This window comes from Triticum dicoccoides, chromosome 2B (assembly GCF_002162155.2).
Source record: "Triticum dicoccoides isolate Atlit2015 ecotype Zavitan chromosome 2B, WEW_v2.0, whole genome shotgun sequence".
Taxonomy (NCBI): Eukaryota; Viridiplantae; Streptophyta; class Magnoliopsida; order Poales; family Poaceae; genus Triticum; species Triticum dicoccoides.
The window spans coordinates 473,473,084-473,485,393 of record NC_041383.1 but is presented as its reverse complement, the minus strand read 5'-3'; positions in this window follow the sequence as shown (position 1 = coordinate 473,485,393).

Below are 12,310 nucleotides of genomic sequence, written 5' to 3'. Positions count from 1 at the left end.
GGGGGTGTGAATAGGCAATTTCGTCGGTAAGGAATTTCTAGGTGAAGAAATTCCTAAGCAACAACACACTAGCAGCGGAATAAGTACTCAGATATAAGCATAATAGAGCAACAACATAGTCATCATGATGAAATGAAAACAAGCACAAAGTACAGATAGCACGATAACATGATAAGCTGGCTGAAGACTATGTGACTGAAGGATTAGGATTGAGGAAATAGAGAAAGTCTTCAGTCAAAGTTTTCAAACAGTAATTATTAGGTTCATCAACACATGAATGAGGAAATAAACCAGTTGGCTTGGTGAAGACAATGATTTGGTAGACCAGTTCCAACTGTTGTGACAGTTGTACGTCTGGTTTGAGTGACTGAGTATTTAAACTTGAGGAAACACAGACCCGGACACATAGCCCTCACCGTAATTTCCTTGAGTAAAGTCACACAGACCTCGCCCAACACTCGTGGTAAGTCTTCAGGTGACTTCCAAACCTTCACAGACTTGGTCACTTGACGATCCGCAATTCCTCTTGGATGCTCAGACCATGACGGCTAACCATCTGGAGGATACACGGTCCTCAAAGGTAACAAGCATCGGTTCCATACAAGAACAATCTCTTCAGCGATGCTCAATCACTTTTGGGTTTGTAGGTGTTTGGGTTTGGGTTTTGGGTTTTCCTCACTTGATGATTTTCTCTCAAAGTCCTCAAAGGATGGGATGCTCTCAATGAGAAGTGTGAGTTTCTCGTGGAGCAGCCAACCAGCTAGTGGTTGTAGGGGCGGCTATTTATTGCCTAGGGAGTAGCCCGACATGATAAGACCTAAACACCCTTCAGTGATATGACAGTTAGGTGGGTAGATATTTTGGATAGCTAGTGCATAGCACAGCAACGGTCGGATATTTGAAGTTCAAATTCCTCAGGGCTATCATGTTCCTCGCCGTGTAGGCAATTCGCACTGCGAATTCCTAACTCCTTAGTCAGAACAAATTCCTCAGAGACCAGAAGATCTTCGTCTTTGTCACTGAAGAAATTGACTGAACTGATATGAGATTTCCAATGGCTTCACTCAAAAGGATTGGATAGGTGTAGGATTTTGAGATGAGCATCACTTCGAAATCAGTTTCCTTAGTATTACCTCAACCCTCTTTAAAAGTGTGGTGTTTCCTATGACTCAAGTAAGAGAAAATGAAACTACGAAAACAAATGTCTTCACGCTTCATAACCTCGCATGAATATCCAAGTCTTCAAGGTCACACCAATTTCTTCACTTTCAAAATCTTCAGGAGAACCAAATTATTCAGCTGAAGAAGACATACATTTTTAGGGGTCGACTTTCATCGTAAATATCAAACTCCTCATCGACTTATAGAGCATGTGTGCACTCACAAACATATTAGTCCCTTAACCTATAAGTCTTCAATACACCAAAATCATTAAGGGGCACTAGATGCACTTACAATCTCCCCATTTTTGGTGATTGATGATGAATAGGTTAAGGTTTCAACGGGGATAAATATATCAATTGAAAGTGCTAAATATTGAGGAATTTGACTGCAATATATAGAAGAACTCCCCATGAAGATGTGCATATATATGTGAGGAATTTGCTTTCAAAAAGAAATGCACATTGTAGAGTAATATCATGGAGATCTCCTCCTATATCTTGCAATTCATACACGCATTTAACATATCGAATGAAGAATTTGAAATGCATGATGAAATATGGTTACTGATGTAATTCAGCATGCGTGCATTAACATATATGAGGAAATAGCATGGAGAAGAACATAGCAAAAGTATCAGACCACCATAGGACTTAAGTTTACAACTCGATCCAACAAATACTTCAGAAGAGCGAGAGTTCTAACTTAGCAAAAAAATGCCCATATATAGACCCGCTTGAAGACTAACTCAAATTTCTCCCCCTTTGTCATGAAATGACCAAAAGGGACTAAAAGTGAGGACTAACGTCCCTGAAGAATATCATCATGATGTCGATGGAGGAGCGCCAGCGTTGTTGTGGTCGTCTGTTGTTGTAGGGCCTGTCATAGTGTCGTCTAAATCTTCAGCTTCGTCCGTCTCGCGCGATGAAGAATATGAGCTGACGACCAGCTGAGGAACTTTAACTTTCTTGAATTTCTTCGAAGGTGGCTGAGACTAGTCAAAGTCTTGTTGGAAGTCCATCTTCTTGAGTTCATCATCGGTGTAGACATGTGAGAGAATAGCCCAGGTGTGGTCGAAGACTTGATGCAGATAATAGTGATTCTTCTTCACAGAGTTTTGAGTGACTGTCATGTTCTGAAGAATTGCACCAAACTGACGCTTGACCCACTTGTGATTTCTGTCCACCTTCTGATGAAGACTTAGGAGCAGCTCACGATCAGTCATCACATGAAGAGCTATTTCCTAAAGATTTTTCTTTGAAGCATTTGCAGCAGTATCATGTGTGGCAGAGTCATCATTAGTGGAGTAGGATGCCGCCTTTCGAAATTGTCCATCCAAAGGAATGAGTGCCTTCATCAATAACTACAGCCTTGCCCTTATCATCAGCTGAGGAAATAGTCCGTTTGAGGACTTCAATCGGGGGCAAATAGCTAAGATGATTTTGAAAGTCAGCCTTGTAGTGAATTGAAGTCCTTGATCTGATGAATTTCATGATCCAACAAGGAGCGTAAGGCTTAAACTCAAAGGGTGACAAAGCAGCATTGGCCAAAGTCCTCATGAAGAAATCATGATAGTTGATTGGAATACCATGCATGATGTTGAAAAGCAAGTTCTTCATGATGCCAACAACTTCTTCTTCTTCAGAGTTGTGGCCCTTAATGGGACTGGGTTTTTTGTCCATAATGCGATAAACAGTCCTTGGCACATACAACAGATCCTTGACGAGGAAATTTGTCCATGGCGCTTGGCCAGCCTTCAAAGGCTTCATCAACACTTGCATCAGATGATTTGACAGTTCAGGTTCCTCATATAGCTTCAGTTCTCCTTCAGTGGGCGGACTGTCTGGGACGACATGAAGCAATTCAGAGGCCGGAGCTTTGTGATGAGTATTTTCAGTCATGCAGTCCAAAACCCATGAATTCACATCGTTAACATTGCCTGTGAGATGCAGAGTGGCATAGAACTGAAGAATTAGTTCTTCATTCCAATCGTAGATGTCTGTGCAGAAGTTGAGCAACCCTGCATTGTGAAGAACACTGAGAACTGGAGTAAAGCATGGAAGTGACTCCATATCCACATGAGGAATTTGCCTGTGGTCAAACACTTTGTCCTTGTCAAACAGCAGCGTTGAATAAAAGTTCATCTGGGAAGCAGTCTAGAAGCGCTTGTGGCGAAGGCGAGCTGCGTCATAGGGATTGAAGTGAGAGAAGAAACGGTGTTCAGCAAAGAAATCATCAGCCTTAAACTTCTGCTTCTTGGAGTGATGATCATGTGCCTTGGGCTGAAGATTTATAGTTGAAGTCTTCACAACCGCTTGAATCACGGCCTCTGGAGCCTTAGGCCGAGGAATCTCAGGAGCAGGTTCTTCTGTTGTCTTCTTTTCAGTTTCATCAGCACTAGTGGCTGGAATTTCTTCAGGGATGGATTTATGTGAAGCTTGACCTTGATCATAACCCGAGTGAATTACTTCACTGTGCACGGGGGACTGAGGAATTTGCTGCAGAGGAGTGAATAGAGAAGAATTGAGATGATGACTTTCCCAATAATCGTCAATCATCACAGAAGTCGTAGACCCGATGTCCACATCCTCTTCTTCAGCTTCAAATTCTTCAACACCGGCCACTTCAGCAGTGAACCGAGGCAGCGGCGATGATACCTGAAGCGGTGAAGGGATAGCATCCACTTCAATTTCTTCATCCAACTGCTCTGACGTAGCAGCAGATGGATCTTCTTCATCAGTGTCATCAGCGATGACATATTCTTCACCAAAAGGAACAATTTCCTTTGATGGCATGACATTCAGTGGAATAGCATCAATGGGATTCTCGAAAGAGCTCGTCAAAGTCTTCACTTTCTTTGGAGCTGAAGACTCTAAGGCGTCTGATGCTTTCCTCTTCTTAGCTGCTGCCCTTTCGGCAACCTTGGTTTTCTTCGCTTCTGATGAAGAAGGAAGGAGAGTGCTTTTCATCTGTGAAGATTTTGTAGGGGGAGCAGATGAAAGAGGCACAGTTTCTTCAGCCACAACTGTTTCAGTTGCCCTGGCAAGTTCAGATTCTTCAAGCGCAGCGGCAGATTCTTTAGCTGGCCTGGATTGATCTTCAGGGGCAACATTAGTGGTTACCCTAGCAGTTTCATCAGGAGCTGGAATAGCATCATCAGCCCTGGCACTCTCAGTTTCTTCAGCAGCCTGAGTTTCATCAGCGGTGTTGGCATGTTCTTTAGTGGGCTGAGCAGATGCTTCACCCTGAGGAACTTCTTGTTGCACTTCAGGAGCAACATTGGGCTTGAGGCCTTTAGCCAGCTTGACGAATCTGACTTTGGCTCCTAGCCAATCAGCTTTATATGCATCAAATTCATCACTGAGAGCTTTGATTTCTGACTGTATAGTCACAAGTTCTTCAGTTGTCATTTTCAGAACATTTTTCTTCAGATAATGATCCTTCTTGTACTGAGCTTTCTTCATAGATCTGACCTGCTCAAACTTCCATTTTTCTCCAGCAATGAAAGCAGTCAACATGTGACTTTGTCCTGGTGTGAGGTTCATATCAGGAAGAGGTGTATTGGGATCTTTATGCCAAAGATCGATGTAGTCAAGGATCTTCTTTGGATCCAACAAGAGTGGCATAACACTGCCTTTGGCACTAGCGGCTCGTTATTGTCAAGGATCGATGTAGTCAAAGATTGATGTAGTCAAGGATCTTCTTCGGATCCAATTCTTCATCATCAACTTCGTCTTCAGACGGGAACTTCAAAGGCGACCTTCTTCTTGTGAGGACTAGGCCTTGTGCCACATCCAGCAGTGACATTTTTCTTCAGCATCTGAGGCTGAGCTGAGGAACTTGCTGAAGCTCCTAAAGCAATTGAAAAGCCTGTAGTCCTTTGGCACGTGGCAAGATGCACTGGTGCTGAGGACTTTGCAGGAGCAGTTGTGTAACATCCCCAACATCTCACTACAGTAATCCCCCTCTAATAGCGGCCATGTCATCATGATCACTTTGCCATCTGACACTTGTCCAAAATCAAAGCCATTTTTCCATTTGAAATTCATGTCAAATATTTGTTTCTTCCGTCATGCAATCAAAATAGTTCATCCTATGGAAAATAATCCCTAAATATTTTTCATGTTGAAACCAACATTTTTGGAATCCCCAAATTGCCCCTGGAAATTATTTGAGTGGTCGAACAACATTATTTTGGCTCTTTGCATTTTCCAAAAATGTTTGCACCATTCAAATTGTCCTCAAACTTTTTGGTGCCCTATCAATTTATTTTTAAGTAATTATGTGCCAAGTCTCATGATCAACCAAATCGTTTGCTAGCTCTCTAATTACAGAAGTAGCAATTTCGTTTCTAAAAAAAGGGCTAACAAGCTCCTGTGCACTTAGGCCTGCTAGCTACAGTACACCACAGCCCAGCCCACCTCCACCAACCCCCTCTCCCCCGGTCGTTTCCCTCCCTACTGTTCGAACGACTGGGGTGCTCGCGTTCGTCCCCGACCGCCTCGCCTGCCCGCGCCGCTACAGTCCCCAGAGGGGATAAGGTCGCTGACGCCGCGCCCCCTCGATCCCCTCTCCCACTTGCCCCCTCGCTCCCCACTCCTCCTCTCTTCCTCTCCCCAGATCCCTTTCTCTCCCCCACCAAACGCGTTCGCCGTCGGCCACCTCGCCCCGCCGCGGCCACCGGCCACCTCGAGCGTTGCCAGGTTGCCTACAGCCCCGCCTCGTCCTCTTCTTCCTCTACGACGAGCTACAAGGACCACGCCAAGAGAAGCACCGCGACGCCCGCCCTCTCCTGGCGCAAGGAGCCGTCTAGGATCGCCGCCATTCCTCACGAACGACTTCGTCGTCGTCAACATCGGCCACCACTGCTTCCTTCGACCTGCACCGCTCCGACCTCCTTCGGCTTCCCCGAGCCCTCCCCGAGCACCGCCGCAAGCAACACCTTCGATCCCCCCACTTCTCTATGTCGATCTGTCACTGTAGGCCGCCGCATCACCTTACGCCCGAGCTCCCACGAGCTCGCGGTCGCTGCGTCGTGGGCGTGCTCCCCACGCCCTTAGCCGCGTCCGTGGCTGAGCACGCCGCTCCTGGGTCGCGCCCAGGTGCGTGACCGCTCCTCGCGCCTCGCCTCCGCCGCTCGCCTGCGCTTGCCTTCGCGCGTCGACGCCCAGCCTGCTGCAACATTCACCGCTAGCCGCCGCCGCCTGCTCACCACCACTACTACTCCCTGCGTCCTCGGTCGCCCTGCCCCACATCGCCCCAGTGGCGCCCTGCCTCCGGCCGGCCGCGCCGGCTGAGGCTGTCGCTGACCGTCGCTCGCGTCGGCGGCCATGGCCGAGGCCTTGCCCCTGGGTGCGCCCGTGTCTGGGCACAACCACTGGTGGCTGGCTATAGCCACTGCCAGTGGGGCCGGGCCTAGCTTAATTAGTGCTAACCCCCCCCCTTAATTAGACGATGGCTAATAGACCCCACCGTGCAAATTAACAATTTTGGACAAATGTAATTTAGTTAACTAAAATGCCTCACTGACAACTGGTCCCACATGGCCCTATTGACCAGTCAACACTGACTGGGTCAACTGTTGATTGGGCTGCTGACTTAGCAGCAGGCCCTGACTGTCAGTCACCCATGTGCATTGCTGGGTACACTTTCTGTGTACCCATAGCAATTTCTCTTTTAGTTTTGAGTTAAAACAAATCCTGAAAATTTCCAATCTTTGAAAAATCATAGTAAATAATCCATAGCTCGGATGAAAAAGTTTTATACATGAAAGTTGCTCAGAACAACGAGACGAATTCGAACACATGGTCCGTTCGTCCGCCACATGTCCCTAGCATAGTGAACATGCAACCTTTCCCCTCCGGTTCATCTGTCCGACAGACGTCCGGAACCGGGAAAACTTTCCCGGATGTTTCCCCATTCGCCAGTATCGCCTAGCGCCGCGTTAGAACACGTCTAACTCTGCCTGTTGTCTTGTTATGCTCTTGCTTGCTATGTATTTACTGTTTTCTCCCCCCTCTTCTCTTCGCTAGACCCCGTGACGGCTGCCGATGCTGCTGTGATCAACTACGTCGACGACGACCCTCCTTCTTGTGTGAACAACCAGGCAAGCCCCCCCTTTGATCATCCTGATATCGCCCATTCTATACTCTCATGCTTGCATTAGATTTTGCTACTGTTATTGTTTGCTCCTATTCTGATGCATAGCCTGCTTTTGTACCTACTATTGTTACCTACCTGCTTATCCTAAACTGCTTAGTATAGGTTGGTTAGTGATCCATTAGTGACCCCCACTTGTCCTTGTTGCCCCTGCTCGATGACTCGATCAACGTGATCGACGACCAGAGCCCGATACCTCACATCACATCATGCCCCTTTAGTTGCTCGACTCTGCAGAGCTACTATCGAGTGCCGAGGGTGATCCCTCATAACGCACACCTGATGATAATTCTGTAGTGTAGCTATTGGATCGTGGTCATCGAGGGTGATTTCCTCTTTCACCATTCCCGATGCGGCTCTGTCATTCAACATCTCAAGTGTGAACCTCGAGGGTGGTCCCTCTTACGTTCACCTTGATGATTACATTGAGTGAAATCCACCGGGGGTGATTCCTCAGGTTTTCCCCTTGATGTCTGGACACACAGTTACCTTGACTTTACTTGAGACCTTGGTGAAAGTCGGGCGGGCCCGGAGAGCACCCGCAAGACTATGATGTGGCACAACTGGGCATTCTAGGCCCTTGTCGTAAGTCCACGCGACGGGGCGACGGGGTCACTTTTGATCGTGAGTCTCTGCTCGTCTCCGCAAGCTAATAATACACTATGGTTTGGGTATTTGTTCTGAGTTGGCCTTTGGCCTTTACGCACTAGCCACCACGCGAGAATAGTTATGGGCCTCGACGTCGCAGTATCAGCCGAAGCTTTGTCAGACGTCCAGTTCATCATTACGGCACGGCTGGGCCGGCACCCCAGAGGCGGTGCTGGTATCCACCCTGCACACAACGACCCAGAGTGCTGCGGGCGATGGGCCGAGACCTCAAAGTGCTTAGGATGTAGACCGGCGGGGACCTCTCTGCTGAGCCTAGGTCGGGCCGTGACGTGTTGATCTTCCGAGGGCGGGCATTGATCCCAGAAAGGTGTGTCCGGCCAGAGTGATCGAGCGTGTTGGGTAACGTGGTGCACCCCTGCAGGGAAGATATATATTCGAATACCGTGTCCGCGGTAATGGACGTTCAGACTTATATCCTGATCTTAAATAACTAGAAATGGATAATTGAGATATGTGATGGATATGTGGCTCCCGGATTGCTTTCTCGCAGGGAGTCGAGGAAGGATCTCTGGGCGTTGTAGTTACAACATGCTTGTTAAATATTAAAATGCTATTCTTTACTCTTCTACATGCTGCAAGATGCTCGGAGCTGCATGAAGATGCTAGTCTTCGATAGGCTAGGCCTTCCCTCTCTATTCTTGCATTCTGCAGTTCAGTCCACAGATAGAAACCTTCCATTTGATACCAGTGCATACTTAGTATAGATCTGATGCTTGCGAGTACTTTGGATGAGTACTCACGGTTGCTTTGCTCTCCCTTTCCCCCTTCTTTCTTCTTTTCGGTTGATGCAACCAGATGGTGGATCCCTGGAGCCAGATACCACCGCCGATGGATGCTACTATGTGAAGATCGACGACGACCGGGAGTAGTTAGGAGGTACCAGGCAGGAGGCCTTGCCTCTTCAATCATTGTTGATTTTGTGCTAGCCTTCTTAAGGCATCCTTGTTTAACTTATGTCTGTGCTCAGATTTTGTTGCTTCCGCTGACTCTTGTGTATCGAGCTTGTATTCGAGCCCTCGAGGCCCCTGGCTTGTAATATAAAGGTTGTATTATTTTATTTGTATCTATAGTTGTGTTGTGATATCTTCCCGTGAGTCCCTGATCTTGATTGTACACATTTGCGTGTATTATTAGTGTAAGATTGAATTGGGGGCGTCACAAGTTGGTATCAGAGCCGACTGCCTATAGGATCCCCCTTTCCAACTCCTTGGCCGAAGTTGAGTCTAGTGTTTGAAAAACTGTTTTACTAACATGGTTGTGTGGCTTACGGGCCCACGTCGCCAATTGGGTGGTATTAGGATCTTTTACTCCTCGTCTATACTCTGGGACTCTGATCTCTCTTCCATTTGGGTTAAACGATTTTGCTAACTCTAACATTAGGATCTCGTCACTACTTCCTCCCGGAGAGCCCCTTCATTCCGGATGATGGCCTGCTTCACCAGAAGATTCTGAAGATACTCTCTGATGCTTTCTCGAGACCCTTGTGCCCTTCGCCGTTGCAATCCCTACCACCGATAAATCCTTATGCGTAACTACCTACGTTGTCGTTCATACCTTCATCCCCAGTTGCTCTTGTTATTAAGATGTCCTGAAATACTCTTCGATGTTTCGAGGATCCTTTATGCTTGCTGCCTTGCAGTCCTTGCCACATGAATACCCCTTCGGATAATTACTCGCTCTTATCGAGTATCCATTCACCCAGTTATTCTTATGCTTCATAAGATACTTGGTAATACAATCCGAGCTTTCAATGACCTCTGTCGCCTATTGCTCTAGAAAGTCTTACCTGCCTACACTCTGATTAATTCCATATGCCTAGCAGTATCCATTGACGTCCTTTGTCATTATCATCTTGAGTCTTTTGATTTGATATGTCTGTGTCGCAATCATCAGTTGATCCTTATAGATTATCTTTCCGGCTCAGACATCTTCCCAAACATGAGCTGGTTCTCGGCCAATTAGATTGCCATCGATTGTGCCCTAAGTCTATTCAACTTAACCATCCTTGGTCAGAGCGTTTGCTTTTGATCCCTTGATTTTGGAAATCGTAATTCCTTTGCATTTGAACTCCGAACTAGCCAGTTGCTTCTATGATCTGATATCCTTGCATTCTTTCTACTTCTGGTTGAGTACTGATGCTCACATCAGATCCCTTGTGAACCACTAGATCCTTTGTGGGGTTCTATCCGACATCGTCCTTCATATACAGTAACCTTGTGAGCTTTTCCTCGGATCCATAATGCCTTTGGTAAATTGTATCTTCTGCTTCCTCAACCATGTTCTACTCTCGGGATTGAGCTATTTACTCGTGAAGTTTGTGGTATATGTTCCTCAGATGCCCCGATGGGTTGAATCTTTGTCTTACCTAAATCCGTGTGAACCCGAAGATTATGCGAGTTATATCTACTGGTGTTTCTTCGGGTAATTTTTTTAATTCTACAACTTCATCGAAAACGAGAAGTAAATGGAAAGTTGTGCATTAGAGAAGTGGGAGTCGACCTTGAACCTTTGAGTTCATGCACATGGACCCGATGTGGAACTTATCATGGAAGCTTCTTGTTATAATGATAATTCCCTTGGAATAGATTCATCTTGTATTTTGTTTTGGTCCTTGGCAACCGTGGTTCCGACCAGGACTATTATCCCTTGATTGCATTTCTCGGACGAGTTAAAGTACTTGTCCTCTTCAGATCATTTCACCCGTCAAGCCTCTACTTTGATCTACCTTCGAGTGTTACCCTCTGGTATATCGAGAATATCACGGAACTACATAACTTCTTATGAGTTCTTCATCAACTATTATTTCTCGCTGATTCCAATTTTTCCATGGGTTCTGAGTTGTTAGACACTCGAGAATACCGATAACTGATTCGAGTCTACACTTTTCTCTCCATTGTTCTGATTAACCTTTCTTGTAACCTAACATATTTGACAGTGATAATTCCCTGCTTATGTATACCCCTCGGTGTACAAACTCTGTCAGTAAGACCTTGCTACTATTGTTGATGACATTCCAGTAGCCACCGATGGACAAGAACTTTGCCTATTGGTCCGCCTCATTCAACGAGCAGGAAAATGGTTCTCTTCGTCCCTCGCACTTGGTACCAACGTTGTTGCCAACATAACTGACAGGCTATCCTCTGACCTGCCTTGCTATCATGACCATGCAAAATGATTAGCGCCTTCCTGCTTTTAACCCACATGGTGGGCCCATAACCCACAGTTTCCAAAGGATCGAAACCTGACTTTCCTGTACATCCCTGTTTTCCAAAAAAATCCTCGTGCTTGGCTTCGTATGTAAATCATGAGCCACCTACCTAGTGATCTATTCTAGTATTAGACGCAATACTTATTCCCATTGCTCTGAACCCCTTTCCACCGTCTGTTTTAGGCTACGAAGGGTTGCTTACCCGGTTGAAGCTTCTTATTGCACCTTCTTACCTTGCTCTCGATGACATCTTAAATTTCAACTCGAGAGATGCCTCTATGCCACGTTCAGTAAGGTAACCCCCAGGTACTTATCCTATGATTTAGCTCCGTCCTTCCAGAGTATTTCCACCTTACTCCACCCCTTAAATCTTGGGACGAGATTTCTTGTAGCGGAGGAGATTTGTAACATCCCCAACATCTCACTACAGTAATCCCCTCTAATAGCGGCCATGTCATCATGATCACTTTGCCATCGGACACTTGTCCAAAATCAAAGCCATTTTTCCATTTGAAATGCATGTCAAATATTTGTTTCTTCCATCATGCAATCAAAATAGTTCATCCTATGGAAAATAATCCCTAAATATTTTTCATGTTGAAACCAACATTTTTGGAATCCCCAAATTGCCCCTGGAAATTATTCCAGTGGTCCAACAACATTATTTCGGCTCTTTGCATTTTCCAAAAATGTTTGCACCATTCAAATTGCCCTCAAACTTTTTGGTGCCCTATTAGTTTATTGTTAAGTAATTATGTGCAAAGTCTCATGATCAACCAAATCATTTGCTAGCTCTCTAATTACAGAAGTAGCTATTTCGTTTCTAAAAAAGGGCTAACAAGCTCCTGTGCACTTAGGCATGCTAGCTACATTACACCACAACCCAACCCACCTCCACCAACCCCCACTCCCCCGGTCGTCTCCCTCCCCACTGTTCGAACGACCAGGGCGCTCGCGTTCGTCCCCGACCGCCTCGCCTGCCCACGCCGCTACAGTCCCCGGAGGGGATAAGGTCGCTGACGCCGCGCCCCCTTGATCCCCTCTCCCACTTGCCCCCTCGCTCCCCACTCCTCCTCTCTCCCTCTCCCCAGATCCCTTTCTCTCCCCTACCGA